This window comes from Lolium rigidum, chromosome 6 (assembly GCF_022539505.1).
Source record: "Lolium rigidum isolate FL_2022 chromosome 6, APGP_CSIRO_Lrig_0.1, whole genome shotgun sequence".
Classification (NCBI taxonomy): Eukaryota; Viridiplantae; Streptophyta; class Magnoliopsida; order Poales; family Poaceae; genus Lolium; species Lolium rigidum.
Window position 1 is genome coordinate 99,755,507 of NC_061513.1, and position 18,006 is coordinate 99,773,512.

The window sequence follows — 18,006 nt, forward strand, 5'->3', positions numbered from 1 at the left end:
AATGAATGCAGCGATTCGAAGCAATGGTAAAGACAATGAGTAAACAATTGAATCATATAGCAAAGGCTTTTCATGAATAGTACTTTCAAGACAAGCATCAATAAGTCTTGCATAAGAGTTAACTCATAAAGCAATAAATTCATAGTAGAGGTATTGAAGCAACACAAAGGAAGATTAAGTTTCAGCGGTTGCTTTCAACTTGTAACATGTATATCTCATGGATATTGTCAACATAAAGTAATATAACAAGTGCAATATGCAAGTATGTAATGCACAGTTCACACAAGTGTTTGCTTCTTGAGATGGAGAGAAATAGGTGAACTGACTCAACATAAAAGTAGAAGAAAGGCCCTTCGCAGAGGGAAGCATCGATTGCTATATTTGTGCTAGAGCTTTTATTTTGAAAACAAGAAACAATTTTGTCAACGGTAGTAATAAAGCATATGTGTTATGTAAATTATATCCTACAAGTTGCAAGCCTCATGCATAGTATACCAATAGTGCCCGCACCTTGTCCTAATTAGCTCGGATTACCTGGATTATCACCGCAATACATATGTTTTAACCAAGTATCACAAAGGGGTACCTCTATGCCGCCTGTACGAGAGGTCTAAGAGAAAGCTCGCATTGGATTTCTCGCTTTTGATTATTCTCAACTTAGACATCCATACCGGGACAACATAGACAACAGATAATGGACTCCTCTTTAATGCATAAGCATTTAGCAACAATTAATATTCTCATAAGAGATTGAGGATTGTTGTCCAAAACTGAAACTTCCACCATGGATCATGGCTTTAGTTAGCGGCCCAATGTTCTTCTCTAACAATATGCATGCTCAAACCATTCAACTCATGGTAAATCGCCCTTACTTCAGACAAGACGAACATGCATAGCAACTCACATGATATTCAACAAAGAGTAGTTGATGGCGTCCCCAGGAACATGGTTATCGCTGAACAAGCAACTTATAAGAGATAAGATGCATAAGTACATATTCAATACCACAATAGTTTTTAGGCTATTTGTCCCATGAGCTATATATTGTAAAGATAAAGAATGGAAATTTTAAAGGTAGCACTCAAGCAATTTACTTTGGAATGGCGGAGAAATACCATGTAGTAGGTAGGTATGGTGGACACAAATGGCATAGTGTTTGGCTCAAGGATTTTGGATGCATGAGAAGTATTCCCTCTCGATACAAGGCTTAGGCTAGCAAGGTTATTAGAAACAAACATAAGTATGAAACGGTACAGCAAAACTCACATAAAAGACATATTGTAAGCATTATAAGACTCTACACCGTCTTCCTTGTTGTTCGACCCTTACTAGAAAATATCTAGACCTTAGAGAGACCAATCATGCAAACCAAATTTCAACAAGCTCTATGTATTTCTTCACTAATAGGTGCAAAGTATATGATGCAAGAGCTTAAACATGAGCACAACAATTGCCAAGTATCACATTATTCAAGACATTCTACCAATTACCACAGGTAGCATTTCCCGTTTCCAACTGATACGTCTCCGACGTATCGATAATTTCTTATGTTCCATGCCACATTATTGATGATATATACATGTTTTATGCATACTTTATGTCATATTTATGCATTTTCCGGCACTAACCTATTAACGAGATGCCGAAGAGCCAGTTGCTGTTTTCTGTCGTTTTTGGTTTCAGAAATCCTAGCAAGGAAATATTCTCGGAATTGGACGAAATCAATGCCCAGGGGCCTATTTTACCACAAAGCTTCTAGAAGACCGAAGAGGAGACGAAGTGGGGCCACGAGGTGGTCAGACACTAGGGCGGCGCGGCCCAGGTCTTGGCCGCACCGGCCTGTCGTCTGGGCCCCTCGTGACGCCCCCTGACCTGCCCTTCCGCCTACATATAGTCTTCGTCGCGAAACCCCCAGTACCGAGAGCCACGAGACGGAAAACCTTCCAGAGACGCCGCCGCCGCCAATCCCATCTCGGGGGATTCAGGAGATCGCCTCCGGCACCCTGCCGGAGAGGGGATTCATCTCCCGGAGGACTCTACACCGCCATGGTCGCCTCCAGAGTGATGAGTGAGTAGTTCACCCCTGGACTATGGGTCCATAGCAGTAGCTAGATGGTTGTCTTATCCTCATTATGCTTCATTGTCGGATCTTGTGAGCTGCCTAACATGATCAAGATCATCTATCTGTAATGCGATATGTTGTGTTTGTTGAGATCCGATGGATAGAGAATACTATGTTATGTTGATTATCAATCTATTACATATGTGTTGTTTATGATCTTGCATGCTCTCCGTTATTAGTAGAGGCTCTGGCCAAGTTTTTGCTAGTAACTCCAAGAGGGAGTATTTATGCTCGATAGTGGGTTCATGCCTCCATTAAATCTGGGACAGTGATAGAAAGTTCTAAGGTTGTGGATGTGCTGTTGCCACTAGGGATAAAACATCGATGCTATGTCCGAGGATGTAGTTATTGATTACATTACACACCATACTTAATGCAATTGTCTGTTGTTTGCAACTTAATACTGGAAGGGGTTCGGATGATAACCTGAAGGTGGACTTTTAGGCATAGATGCATGCTGGATAGCGGTCTATGTACTTTGTCGTAATGCCCAATTAAATCTCACAATACTCATCATATCATGTATGTGCATGGTCATGCCCTCTCTATTTGTCAATTGCCCAACTGTAATTTGTTCACCCAACATGCTATTTATCTTATGGGAGAGACACCACTAGTGAACTGTGGACCCCGGTCCATTCTTTACATCGAATACAATCTACTGCAATACTTGTTCTACTGTTCTCTGCAAACAATCATCATCCACACTATACATCTAATCCTTTGTTACAGCAAGCCGGTGAGATTAACAACCTCACTGTTTCGTTGGGGCAAAGTACTTTGGTTGTGTTGTGCAGGTTCCACGTTGGCGCCGGAATCCCTGGTGTTGCGCCGCACTACATCTCGCCGCCATCAACCTTCAACGTGCTTCTTGGCTCCTACTGGTTCGATAAACCTTGGTTTCTTACTGAGGGAAAACTTGCCGCTGTACGCATCACACCTTCCTCTTGGGGTTCCCAACGGACGCGTGCTGTACGCGTATCACCAACCATATAACAATTTAACGAAGCAGTTTCAACCTTCGCCAGAACATTATGAGTAAAGCCTAAGGACATATTTGTCCATATGCAACAGCGGAGCGTGTCTCTCTCCCATACAATGAATGCTAGGATCCAACTTTATTCAAACAAAACAAAAACAAAAACATACAGACGCTCCAAGCAAAGTACATAAGATGTGACGGAATAAAAATATAGTTTCACTAGAGGAACCTGATAATGTTGTCGATGAAGAAGGGGATGCCTTGGGCATCCCCAAGCTTAGATGCTTGAGTCTTCTTGAAATATGCAGGGGTGAACCACCGGGGCATCCCCAAGCTTAGAGCTTTCACTCCCCTTGATCATATTGTATCATCCTCCTCTCTTGATCCTTGAAAACTTCCTCCACACCAAACTCAAAACAACTCATTAGAGGGTTAGTGCATAATCAAAATTCACATGTTCAGAGGTAACATAATCATTCTTAACACTTCTGGACATTGCACAAAGCTACTGAAAGTTAATGGAATAGAAAAATCCATCAAGCATAGCAAAACAGGCAATGTGAAATAAAAGGCAGAATCTGTCAAAACAGAACAGTCCGTAAAGACGAATTTCTAAGAGGCACCAGACTTGCTCAAATGAAAATGCTCAAATTGAATGAAAGTTGCGTACATATCTGAGGATCACTCACGTAAATTGGCGGAATTTTCTGAGTTACCTACAGAGAATTCAACCCAGATTCGTGACAGCAAGAAATCTGTTTCTGCGCAGTAATCCAAATCTAGTATGAACCTTACTATCAAAGACTTCACTTGGCACAACAATGCAACAAAACTAAGATAAGGAGGGGTTGCTACAGTAGTAACAACTTCCAAGACTCAAATATAAAACAAAAGTGCAGTAGTAAAATCATGGGTTGTCTCCCATAAGCGCTTTTCTTTAACGCCTTTCAGCTAGGCGCAGAAAGTGTGTATCAAGTAACATCAAGAGACGAAGCATCAACATCATAATTAGTTCTAATGATAGAATCAAAAGGTAACTTCATTATATTTCTAGGGAAATGTTCCATACCTTTCTTGAGAGGAAATTGATATTTAATATTACCTTCCTTCATATCAATAATAGCACCAACAGTTCGAAGAAAAGGTCTTCCCAATATAATGGGACAAGATGCATTGCATTCAATATCCAAGACAACAAAATAAACGGGGACAAGGTTATTGTTAACAGTAATGCGAACATTATCAACTCTCCCCAAAGGTTTCTTTGTGGAGTTATCAGCAAGATTAACATCCAAATAACAATTTTTCAATGGTGGCAAGTCAAGCATATTATAGATTTTCCTAGGCATAACGGAAATACTTGCACCAAGATCACATAAAGCATTACAATCAAAGTCATTGACCTTCATCTTAATGATGGGCTCCCAACCATCCTCTAACTTCCTAGGAATAGAAGCTTCGCGTTCTAATTTCTCTTCTCTAGCTTTTATGAGAGCATTTGTAATATGTTTTGTAAACGCCAAATTTATAGCACTAGCATTAGGACTCTTAGCAAGTTTTTGTAAGAACTTTATAAATTCAGAGACGTGGCAATCATCAAAATCTAAACCATTATGATCTAAAGCAATGGGATCATTATCCCCAATGTTGGAAAAAATTTCAGCAGTTTTATCGCAGGCAATTTCAGCAGTTTTAGCAGTTTCCGGCAGTTTTGCAGGCTTTGCATTAGAAGTGGAAACATTGCCAACACCAATTCTTTTACCATTAATAGTAGGAGGTGCAGTAACATGTGAAATATTAGCATTACTAGTGGTGGTAATAGTCCAAACTTTAGCTACATTGTTATCTTTAGCATTTTCTTCTTTCTCCCACCTAGCACGCAATTCAGCCATCAATCTTATATTCTCATTAATTCTAACTTGGATGGCGTTTGCTGTTGTAACAATTTTATTATCAATATCCTCAGGTTTAGCAGCCATTTTATTAATTAAGGAAGATTGTGACGCAGACATGTATGAGATTCGGTTTTCAGCATTTGCAAGTTTAGTTTGCAACCCAGAGATCTCCATATTCAGATTTTCAAGTTGATTTCCTATATTTTTCAACAAGGTAGATTGTTCATTCATAGTTTTAGTAAACAATTTATTTTGCTCATATTGGGATTGCATAAAGCTCTTGGTAGATCTTTCAATTTCTAACATCTTTTCCTCATTAGGTGAAACATATCTACCATAAGAGTTACCATTAGCAGGATATGGCCTAGAGTTATTGTAATTACTATTTTTAATGAAATTCACATCAACATGTTCTTCTTGAGCAACTAATGAAGCTAACGGAACATTATTAGGATCAACATTAGTCCTACCATTCACAAGCATAGACATAATAGCATCAATCTTATCACTCAAGGAAGAGGTTTCTTCAACAGAATTTACCTTCTTACCTTGTGGAGCTCTTTCCGTGTGCCATTCAGAGTAATTAATCATCATATTATCAAGAAACTTTGTTGCATCGCCTAGAGTGATGGACATAAAGGTACCTCCAGCAGCTGAATCCAATAGGTTTCGTGAAGAAAAATTCAGTCCTGCATAAAAGGTTTGGATGATCATCCAAGTAGTCAGTCCATGGGTTGGGCAATTTTTAACTAAGGATTTCATTCTTTCCCAAGCTTGGGCAACATGCTCAGTATCCAATTGTTTAAAATTCATTATGCTACTTCTCAAAGATATAATTTTAGCAGCAGGATAATATCTACCAATAAAAGCATCCTTGCATTTAGTCCATGAATCAATACTATTCTTAGGCAGAGATAGCAACCAATCTTTAGCTCTTCCACTTAATGAGAAAGGAAACAATTTTAATTTTATAATGTCACCATCTACATCCTTATACTTTTGCATTTCACATAGTTCAACAAAATTATTGAGATGGGCAGCAGCATCATCAGAACCAACACCAGGAAATTGCTCTCTCATAACAAGATTCAGTAAAGCAGGTTTAATTTCAAAGAATTTTGCTGTAGTAGCAGGTGGAGCAATAGGTGTGCATAAGAAATCATTATTATTTGTGGTTGTGAAGTCACACAACTTAGTATTTTCAGGAGTACCTATTTTAGCAATAGTAAATAAAGCAAACTAGATAAAGTAAACGCAAGTAACTAATTTTTTTGTGTTTTTAATATGAAGATTGCAAACAAGACAGTAAATAGAGTAAAACTAGCAACTAATTTTTTGTGTTTTGTTTTAGTGCAGCAAACAAAGAAATAAATAAAAGTGAAGCAAGACAAAAACAAAGTAAAGAGATTGGAGGTGGAGACTCCCCTTGCAGCGTGTCTTGATCTCCCCGGCAACGGCGCCAGAAAAAGAGCTTGATACGCGTACAGCACGCGTCCGTTGGGAACCCCAAGAGGAAGGTGTGATGCGTACAGCGGCAAATTTTCCCTCAGTAAGAAACCAAGGTTCATCGAACCAGTAGGAGCCAAGAAGCACGTTGAAGGTTGATGGCGGCGGAGTGTAGTGCGGCGCAACACCAGGGATTCCGGCGCCAACGTGGAACCTGTACAACACAACCAAATTACTTTGCCCCAACATGATGGTGAGGTTGTCAATCTCACCGGCTTGCTGTAACAAAGGATTAGATGTATAGTGTGGATGATGATGTTTGCAGAAAACAGTAGAACGAGTATTGCAGTAGATTGTATTCGATGTAAAAGAATGGACCGGGGTCCACAGTTCACTAGTGGTGTCTCTCCGATAAGAATAAGCATGTAGGGTGAACAAATTATAGTGGGCAATTGACAAATAAAGAGGGCATGACCATGCACATACGTGTTATGATGAGTGTTGTGAGATTTAATTGGGCATTACGACAAAGTACATAGACCGCTATCCAGCATGCATCTATGCCTAAAAAGTCCACCTTCAGGTTAAAATCCGAACCCCCTCCAGTATTAAGTTGCAAACAACAGACAATTGCATTAAGTATGGTGCGTAATGTAATCAACAAATATATCCTTAGACATAGCATTGATGTTTTATCCCTAGTGGCAACAGCACATCCACAACCTTAGAACTTTCTCGTCACCGTCCCAGATTTAATGGAGGCATGAACCCACTATCGAGCATAAATACTCCCTCCTGGAGTTACAAGCAAAAACTTGGCCAGAGCCTCTACTAGCAACGGAGAGCATGCAAGATCATAAACAACACATAGATGATAGATTGATAATCAACATAGCATAGTATTCATTATTCATCGGATCCCAACAAACGCAACATGTAGTATTACAGATAGATGATCTTGATCATGTTAGGCAGCTCACAAGATCCAACAATGATAGCACAATTAGGAGAAGACGACCATCTAGCTACTGCTATGGACCCATAGTCCAGGGGTGAACTACTCACACATCACTCCGGAGGTGACCATGGCAGTGAAGAGTCCTCCGGGAGATGATTCCCCTCTCCAGCAGGGTGCCGGAGGCGATCTCCTGAATCCCCCGAGATGGGATTGGCGACGGCGGCATCTCTGGAAGGTTTTCCGTATCGTGGCTCTCGGTACTGGAGTTATTATCGACGAAGGCTTATGTAGGCGGAAGGGTAGGTCAGGGGGCGCCACGAGGGGCCCACACAACAGGCCGGCGCGGCCAGGGCCTGGGCCGCGCCGCCCTGGTGTGTCGTCGCCCCACTTCGTTTCCTCTCCGGACTTCTGGAAGCTTCGTGGAAAAATAAGATCCTGGGCGTTGATTTCGTCCAATTCCGAGAATATTTTCTTACTATGATTTCTGAAACCAAAAATAGCAGAAAACAACAACTGGCTCTTCGGCATCTTGTTAATAGGTTAGTGCCAGAAAATGCATAAATATGACATAAAGTATGTATAAAACATGTAGGTATCATCAATAAAGTAGCATGAAACATAAGAAATTATCGATACGTTGGAGACGTATCACCTACCTCGTCAGGCTGCCGCCGCCGACCCACTGCGTTCTGTTGGAGATATGCCCAAGAGGCAATAATAAAATGGTTATTATAATATCTTTGAGTTTATGATAATGTTTACATACCATGCTATAATTGTATTAACCGAAACATTGATACATGTGTGTTTTGTGAACAACAAGGAGTCCCTAGTAAGCCTCTTGTATAACTAGCTTGTTGATTAATAGATGATCATCGTTTCATGATCATGAACATTGGATGTTATTAATAACAAGGTTATGTCATTATGTGAATGATATAATGGACACACCCAATTAAAGCGTAGCATAAGATCACGTCATTAAGTTATTTGCTATAAGCTTTCGATATATAGTTACCTAGTCCTTATGACCATGAGGTCATATAAGTCACTTATACCGGAAAGGTACTTTGATTACATCAAACGCCACTGCGTAAATGGGTGGTTATAAAGGTGGGATTAAGTATCCGGAAAGTATGAGTTGAGGCATATGGATCAACAGTGGGATTTGTCCATCCCGATGACGGATAGATATACTCCGGGCCCTCTCGGTGGAATGTCGTCTAATGTCTTGCAAGCATATGAATAAGTTCATAAGAGACCACATACCACGGTACGAGTAAAGAGTACTTGTCGGAGACGAGGTTGAACAAGGTATAGAGTGATACCGATGATCAAACCTCGGACAAGTAAAATATCGCGTGACAAAGGGAATTGGTATCGTATGTAATGGTTCATTCGATCACTAAAGTCATCATTGAATATGTGGGAGCCATTATGGATCTCCAGATCCCGCTATTGGTTATTGGTCGGAGTGAGTACTCAACCATGTCCGCATAGTTCGCGAACCGTAGGGTGACACACTTAAGGTTTGATGTTGAAATGGTAGAACTTGAATATGGAATGGAGTTCGAATATTTGTTCGGAGTCCCGGATGAGATCCCGGACATCACGAGGAGTTCCAGAATGGTCCGGAGAATAAGATTCATATATAGGAAGTCATATTCCAAATTTGGAAATGATCCGGTGCATTTATGGCAGGTTCTAGAAGGTGCTAGAAAAGTCCGGAAGAAATCACCATGGAAAGTAGAGTCCCGGAGGGACTCCACCTTGCATGGCCAGCCAACCCTAAAGGGGAGGAGTCCAAGGTGGACTCCCCAAGGGTGGCCGGCCAACCCCCTCATGGAAGGGGGGAATCCCACCCCTAGTGGGATTTCCACCTTGGGTAGGTTTCCCTACACATGGAAGGTTTTTGGTTCGGGTCTTATTCGAAGACTTGTAGTCCAACACTTGGGGCTTCCACCTATATAATGAGGGGCATAGGAGAGGGGGCTGACCACCACAAGACCATGGCTTGGCCGCACCACCCCTGCCCCCTTGAGGCCGGCGCCCATGGCACCCCCTCTCCCCAAACCCTAGCACCCCTTCTCCACTACTTCTCCCGCATATGCTTAGCGAAGCCCTGCCGGAGATCTCCATCGATACCGCCACCACGCCGTCGTGCTGCCGGAATTCCGAGGAGGATCTACTACTTCCGCTGCCCGCTGGAACGGGGAGAAGGACGTCGTCATCAACACCGAACGTGTGACCGAGTACGGAGGTGCTGCCCGATCGTGGCACCGTGATCAAGATCTTCTACATGCTTTTGCAAGCGGCAAGTGATCGTCTACCGTAGCAATAAGAGCCTACTCTTATAGGCTTTGGAAATCTTCAAGGGTTAGTCTCGTTCATCCCCTCGTTGCTCCCATCTTCTAGATTGCATCTTGGCTTGGATTGCGTTCTCGCGGTAGGAATTTTTTTGTTTTCTATGCAACGTATCCCTACAGTGGTATCAGAGCCAGGTCTATGCATAGATGGTTGCACGAGTAGAACACAATGGTTTTGTGGGCGTTGATGCTCTTGTTGTCTTTAGTTTGAGTACTTTGCATCTTTGTGGCATAGTGGGATGAAGCGGCCCGGACTAACTTTACATGACCGCGTTCATGAGACTTGTTCCTCGTTCGACATGCAACTTGTATTGCATAAGAGGCTTTGCGGGTGTCTCGTCTCTCCTACTATAGTGAAGATTCAATTTACTCTTCTATTGACAACATTAGTATCACCGTTGTGGTTCATGTTCGTAGGTAGATTAGATCTCTCTCGAAAACCCTAAACCACGTAAAATATGCAAACCAAATTAGAGACGTCTAACTTGTTTTTGCAGGGTTTGGTGATATGATATGGCCATAATGTGATGATGAATATGTATGAGATGATCATTATTGTATTGTGGCAACCGGCAGGAGCCTTATGGTTGTCTTTAAATTTCATGTTGAGTAGTATTTCAAAGTAGTTGTAATAGTTGCTACATGAGGTGAACAACCATGAAGACGGCGCCATGGACCTTGACGCTACGCCGACGATGATGGAGATCATGCCCGTTGATGATGGAGATCATGTCCGTGCTTTGAATATGAAGATCAAAGGCGCAAAGACAAAAGGGCCATATCATATCACATATGAACTGCATGTGATGTTAATCCTTTATACATCTTATTTTGCTTAGAACGCGACGGTAGCATTATAAGATGATCCCTCACATTAATATCAAGATAATAAAGTGTTCTCCCCTCGTATGCACCGTTGCCAAAGTTCGTCGTTTCAAAGCATCTCGTGATGATCGGATGTGATAGATTCAACGTTCATATACAACGGGTGTAAGCCATGTTGCACACGCGGAATACTTGGGTTTGCTTGACGAGCCTAGCATGTACAGACATGGCCTCGGGACAACGGAAACCGAAAGGTTGAACACGAGTCATATGGATGATATGATCAACATATTGATGTTCACCATTGAAGCTACATCATCTCACGTGATGATCGGTTTTGGTGTAGTGGATTTGGATCGTGTACCACTTAACAACTATGAGGGATGTTGTATTAAGTGGGAGTTCATTAGTAATTAGATTAAAACATGAACTAATTATCATAAACATAGTCTGAGTAGTATTTTGAATTAATTTTGTAGTATTGGCATCCGTTTAGTACTATGCGCTAGTCTTGTAATTGAGATAGAAATACTGTTAAAATCTGATAAGAAACTTTACGGATTGGTACCGTATTGTTAAAGAATCAAGAATTGATTTAAGTCCTATTGCAAATTTTTAGTAAACCTCATATTGTTGATTCAATGAGCTATGGTTTCAATTAGTAACTAAAGTCATCTTGTCTCCGTGAAACTTGAAGTTCAAATCTGTTTGAAAAGTAAGGAGCTAAAAATTTAGTTTTCAGAAATAATCAAGGTATGAGATATATGTGATATCTAAGACCTTATTACAAGATGATAGAATATAATTTGGTGAGACTACATAAACTCATAAGTTTTATGGGAATGTACGAAGGTTGAAGACGCAAGGCGTCCCAATCCTCCAACTATTGGGGCACTAACAATATTCGCATATCCATGAAGTAATCGTCCTTAGTATGCACCGTTGCTAAGACTCGTCGTTTCGAAGCATCACGCGATGATCGGGTGTTATAGATTCTACGTGTGCATACAACGGGTGCAAGCCAGATTTGCACATGCGAATACTAAGGTTAAACTTTATGAGCCAAGCATGTACAGACATGGTCTCAGAAAGTCATCATGATACAATGGATAAAATTATGAGTGAAATTGTTCATCATATTACAAGGTTACTAATAGTGAAATCCGGAACACTTGTTATATGATGATCAACTTCAAAGTAAGAACCTCAAGGTTATTGGTATTTGACCAACAAACCTAGAAGTTATTGATGTTGAAGTGTTTTTCTGAATAATGAGGAAAGCTAAAAGAGAAACTACAAAAGATTATTGGCAGAAAGAAAAGACTAGAAAGTCTAGCTCAGGTGTATATAAATGATATACATGTTATGGTTGTATTCCTAGTTAGATCACACAATGAAATTCTTGGGTATTAGTACCATATTGGTTGGTATGAAGTGTCATACAAAACAACACAATACAAGAATACAATGGCCTACGTGACTGACAAGGAATATGATAGGAATACACGTCTGGAACAAAATAAAGTGTTATTATGTTCGTCGTTGGCATTCTATCGAGCCCTTAGAATTTATTATAAAGAACTTAATAATAGTTATTTTTCTCTGGTCAAATGAAAACAATGAGTTGTTCAAATTATGACATTACTCCATGTATGATGGATAAGTTATTATAAATCTTAATGGTGAAACACACATACATAACATTGACGCTAAAATGCCATAAGGCAAATGATTTGAATTCCACTTATTTGTGGAACCGCCATTTAGGTCATGTTAGAAAGGAACGCATGAAGAAACTCAATGTAAATGGATTTTTGGAGTCATTTGATTTTTGAATCATTTGGTGCTTGCAAATCTTTTCTAAAGAGAATGATTAAAATACCGTTCATAGGCCAAGAGTTGAACGGGCAACTAACTTAGTGGAAAAATACATGATGATGTATGAGGTTCACTGGACATAGTTGTGTGCGGGAGATTCTTCTACTTCATGAAAACTTTCAACAATGAATTGAGTATATATGGATATATTCGATAAGGAAGAAGTTTGAAACATTTGAATGGATTCAAATAATTTTCAGCATGAAGTAGGAAATCATCGTAATAGAAAAGTCAAATATCTATGATTAGATCATGGTGGAAATATTTGAATTACGAGTTTTAGCGAACATCTAAGAGAGTTATGAAATTGTTCTACAACTCACGTTTCTTGGAGTATCATAGTGATGATGAAGTATCCAAGAGATGTATCCAAACTTTGTTGGATTAATGATGAGATAAAATAAAATAAAGCCATTATATTTTTTGTGGATTATGCTTTAGAGACTACCGCTTTTTACACTGAATAGAGCATCATCATGATCCGTAGAAATGACACCATACGAGTTATGGCATGGGTATGAACCCTAATAGTCCTTTCTTAAATTTTGGTATGCATAGCATAAGTAAATAAGTTTACAACCAAAATCGGATGAATGTCTTTGTTGGTTATCCCAGAGAATTGACTTGGAATTCTTCCCACTATGGAGACAAAGACAAAAGAGTTTGTCAATGTTTCTTATTTCCAAGAAATTGTTTCTAGCGAAATTTTTGAGTGGGAGGACAATAGAACTTGATAAAGTTTATGAACCTGAGCATAATGATCAGAGTAGCGCAGCATCGAAATTGGTTCCGGAAGCGGCCACGACGATCATGGCTCCCATGACTACAAAGTGTTTTAGCCATGGAGATCGAAGTACATATTGAACCTTGTAGGTATGGTTTACTTTGTGATCAAATAAATGATTTGTGGACAAAGGATTGATTTTAAACAATGATAAACCAACTACAAACAAAGAAGTTATGATGGGCCCTGACTCCGTTAAAATGGCTATACGCCATGAAATCCAAGATAGATAAATACTTTTTGAAAGTAAAAAGATCTATAAAATTGATGGACTTGGATGAAATATCCTTGAAGAAGCTAGAGTTGTCGAAAAATTGTTTACGACAAAGTTCAAAGAGTTGACTACGATAAGATTAGATCTTCCGTAGAAATGCTTATAGTCTATGTGGATTATTCTAGTAATCACTACATATTTCTTTTATGAGATATGCTAGTAGGATGGCAAAACACATTACTTATCAGACGTGTGTATTAAAGGTGTATACAAGATACAACCAATTGTTTTGCTAGTCCGTAGAATACTAAATAGGTATACAAACTTCAATTGGATGAAGTGAGTATCACGGAGTTGGAATCTTCACCAGATGAAATAGTCAAAGAGTTTTTGATTTCATCAGAAACGATGAAGAGGCTTGCATTTGCAAGAAATTAAGTGGGAGCGCTGAGACATATTTATAATACTTTATGTAGATGACATATAGCTGGTTATAAATGATGTAATTATATACTTGATTAAAAGGATTTCATTGAGAAATTAACTTCAATGAAAGGATATGGACTGAAACAAATTTAGTGTCAAGATCTATGAAGATAGATTGAAACACATAATAAGTTTAAGTCAAAGTACATAGAATGGATATTGAAGTAGTTCAATATAGAAATATTAAGAAAATGTTCTTGTCATGTGAAGGTTTAACAAGACTTGAGTGTATCTGACACTCGATGAGTAAAAACACATGAGTAATTTTAGATCATGAATAATATGTACATAATCAGATATCTTGTGCTCTAAAAAATTAGGAGCATATACCAGAATGATTCATGTGATGATCATTGAAAAACAGTAAGAATATTCTTGAGTACTTAAGAAGAACCAAGAATATATATATATATATATAGTTTTTGTATGAAGAAATGACAAACAAATCGATGTAAAGTGTTGCACCGATATTTGTTTTGTCACATATGAAAATAAAATTTCAATTTCAAATTAGACTAAGTGTTGTTTAAAAGGTAGCACAATGAGCTAGAAGTTGTCTCTGCTAGATTTAGAAGAGTTCTAAATATTGTGACGGATTCTACAAAAGAAGGCAGAGTATGTCATTGTTTTCGCAATGACAAAGGATGTTAAGTCAAGAGGTTCTTTTAGAACTTGGTGTAGTTCCGACAGAGTCAGAACTTTGAAGCTATATTGTGTGTGACAATATTAGTGACATATTTCAGACCGCGGAATTAAGGTTCCACCAGAAGACCAAACATATTTAATGCCGACTCATTTGGAAATGAGTGATGCGTTGAGACGCAAATGAATTACAAAATACATACGGTTCTGAGCATGTCAAATCCGTTGACTAAAATCTCTCCCGTGAGCAAAACATGATAAAGCACCGGAAGGCCAAGGTGATATATCTTTACAAATGTAAACTAGATTATTGACTCTAGTGCAAGTGGGAGACTGTTGGAGATATGCCCAAGAGGCAATAATAAAATGGTTATTATAATATCTTTGAGTTTATGATAATGTTTACATACCATGCTATAATTGTATTAACCGAAACATTGATACATGTGTGTTATGTGAACAACAAGGAGTCCCTAGTAAGCCTCTTGTATAACTAGCTTGTTGATTAATAGATGATCATCGTTTCATGATCATGAACATTGGATGTTATTAATAACAAGGTTATATCATTATGTGAATGATATAATGGACACACCCAATTAAAGCGTAGCATAAGATCACGTCATTAAGTTATTAGCTATAAGCTTTCGATACATAGTTACCTAGTCCTTATGACCATGAGATCATATAAATCACTTATACCGGAAAGGTACTTTGATTACATCAAACGCCACTGCGTAAATGGGTGGTTATAAAGGTGGGATTAAGTATCCGGAAAGTATGAGTTGAGGCATATGGATCAACGGTGGGATTTGTCCATCCCGATGACGGATAGATATACTCCGGGCCCTCTCGGTGGAATGTCGTCTAATGTCTTGCAAGCATATGAATAAGTTCATAAGAGACCACATACCACGGTACGAGTAAAGAGTACTTGTCAGGAGACGAGGTTGAACAAGGTATAGAGTGATACCGATGATCAAACCTCGGACAAGTAAAATATCGCGTGACAAAGGGAATTGGTATCGTATGTAATGGTTCATTCGATCACTAAAGTCATCATTGAATATGTGGGAGCCATTATGGATCTCCAGATCCCGCTATTGGTTATTGGTCGGAGTGAGTACTCAACCATGTCCGCATAGTTCGCGAACCGTAGGGTGACACACTTAAGGTTTGATGTTGAAATGGTAGAACTTGAATATGGAATGGAGTTCGAATATTTGTTCGGAGTCCCGGATGAGATCCCGGACATCACGAGGAGTTCCGGAATGGTCCGGAGAATAAGATTCATATATAGGAAGTCATATTCCAAATTTGGAAATGATCCGGTGCATTTATGGCAGGTTCTAGAAGGTGCTAGAAAAGTCCGGAAGAAATCACCATGGAAAGTAGAGTCCCGGAGGGACTCCACCTTGCATGGCCAGCCAACCCTAAAGGGGAGGAGTCCAAGGTGGACTCCCCAAGGGTGGCCGGCCAACCCCCCTCATGGAAGGGGGGAATCCCACCCCTAGTGGGATTTCCACCTTGGGTAGGTTTCCCTACACATGGAAGGTTTTTGGTTCGGGTCTTATTCGAAGACTTGTAGTCCAACACTTGGGGCTTCCACCTATATAATGAGGGGCATAGGAGAGGGGGCTGACCACCACAAGCCCATGGCTTGGCCGCACCACCCCTGCCCCCTTGAGGCCGGCGCCCATGGCACCCCCTCTCCCCAAACCCTAGCACCTCTTCTCCACTACTTCTCCCGCATATGCTTAGCGAAGCCCTGCCGGAGATCTCCATCGACACCGCCACCACGCCGTCGTGCTGCCGGGATTCCGAGGAGGATCTACTACTTCCGCTGCCCGCTGGAACGGGGAGAAGGACGTTGTCATCAACACCGAACGTGTGACCGAGTACGGAGGTGCTGCCCGATCGTGGCACCGTGATCAAGATCTTCTACGCGCTTTTGCAAGCGGCAAGTGATCGTCTACCGCAGCAATAAGAGCCTACTCTTATAGGCTTTGGAAATCTTCAAGGGTTAGTCTCGTTCATCCCCTCGTTGCTCCCATCTTCTAGATTGCATCTTGGCTTGGATTGCGTTCTCGCGGTAGGAAATTTTTTGTTTTCTATGCAACGTATCCCTACACGTTCATCTTCGTCGCCATCGCCCGGGACTACATCGACAACGCCGCCATCGACTACGATCTGTGCGTGTTCCACGCTATGGCGCTTACAGCGCCGCCGTCGGTCTGATGAACCGATCGCGCTCACATCTCCGTCAAGCACGTCCCCGAGCACGCGCCTACCACCGATCGAGCTAAGGGCTGCCGCTGCGTCGCCCCTTCGGGCCACAGCGCCGTCGCCTTTGGTTCACGCTACCGGTCTCCGACGCGCCTTCCAGGCGTGTACGTCACTGGTGGCCTCCCACCGCTGCACCGACTAGCGCCTTGCAGCTACGCCGGCCCCTCGGGTCGTGATGTCACCGCACGCAGTCTACTTCGCCGTCCCCTGCGCACCGATGTTCTAGGCTAGTACCGCGCCGCCCCGTCGGCGCGGGTCGCCACCGTCAGCGCAAGGTCTACGTCAAGCCTCCGGGTTCTTCCTCGCCTACTTCGAGTACCGCCGCCGCACCTCTACAGGTAGGTTGCATGACCACTTCTGGTCGTCGCAGGCCTCGCCGACCACATCTACCTTCTAGGCATCCGGCATGGCCACTCCTGGCTAGCGCTGGTTTCGAAGCCTTCTACGTCTCCGTCCACCACGACCTCGTCGCCAACGTCATCGTCTCGTCCCCGACTACTTCGTCTACTCCGACAACCGCGGACTGCATCGACACCTCTCCCTCTTCGCCGCTCTGCGACTCGCCACCACTCTGGAGGCCTCCTCTGCTGGTCCCCATGACACTGGCGCATGCTCCATGATGGTCTCTGCCCTCGCACGTCCGTTATTGGCAACACCGGTACGTGCCTTCATCCCCGACGCGTCCTTGGGTCTGGCAAGCTCGGATCGGCATCTCGTCCTCATCAGCTTTGACAACATCTTCCCCGGCATCGACTCTTCTACGATTGCCTCAACCGCGTCGCCGACTTCGTCTTTGCGTACTCGGTTTCTGGATGAAGCCTTTGATGCAAACCTGTAGGTCTTGAGTTCAAACCCCCAAACCACTTATTTTTATTTTTACTTTCTAAAATTGTGCTAGACATTGTAGTATGTTCTAAAATATGGAACCCAGACTTGTACTGTTTTGTAGGGCTTTCATCATATTTTTTCACCTCAAATGCGCCTAAAAAAGAATTATTCTAGTCAAATATCACTAATAAACAAATGGCTATAACTGACTAGATGTTATAGATATATTAGTTATTGGGTTCATAACAAAGGTAATTATATGCATTTTAACAGACTGGGTGACTGTAACCTTCT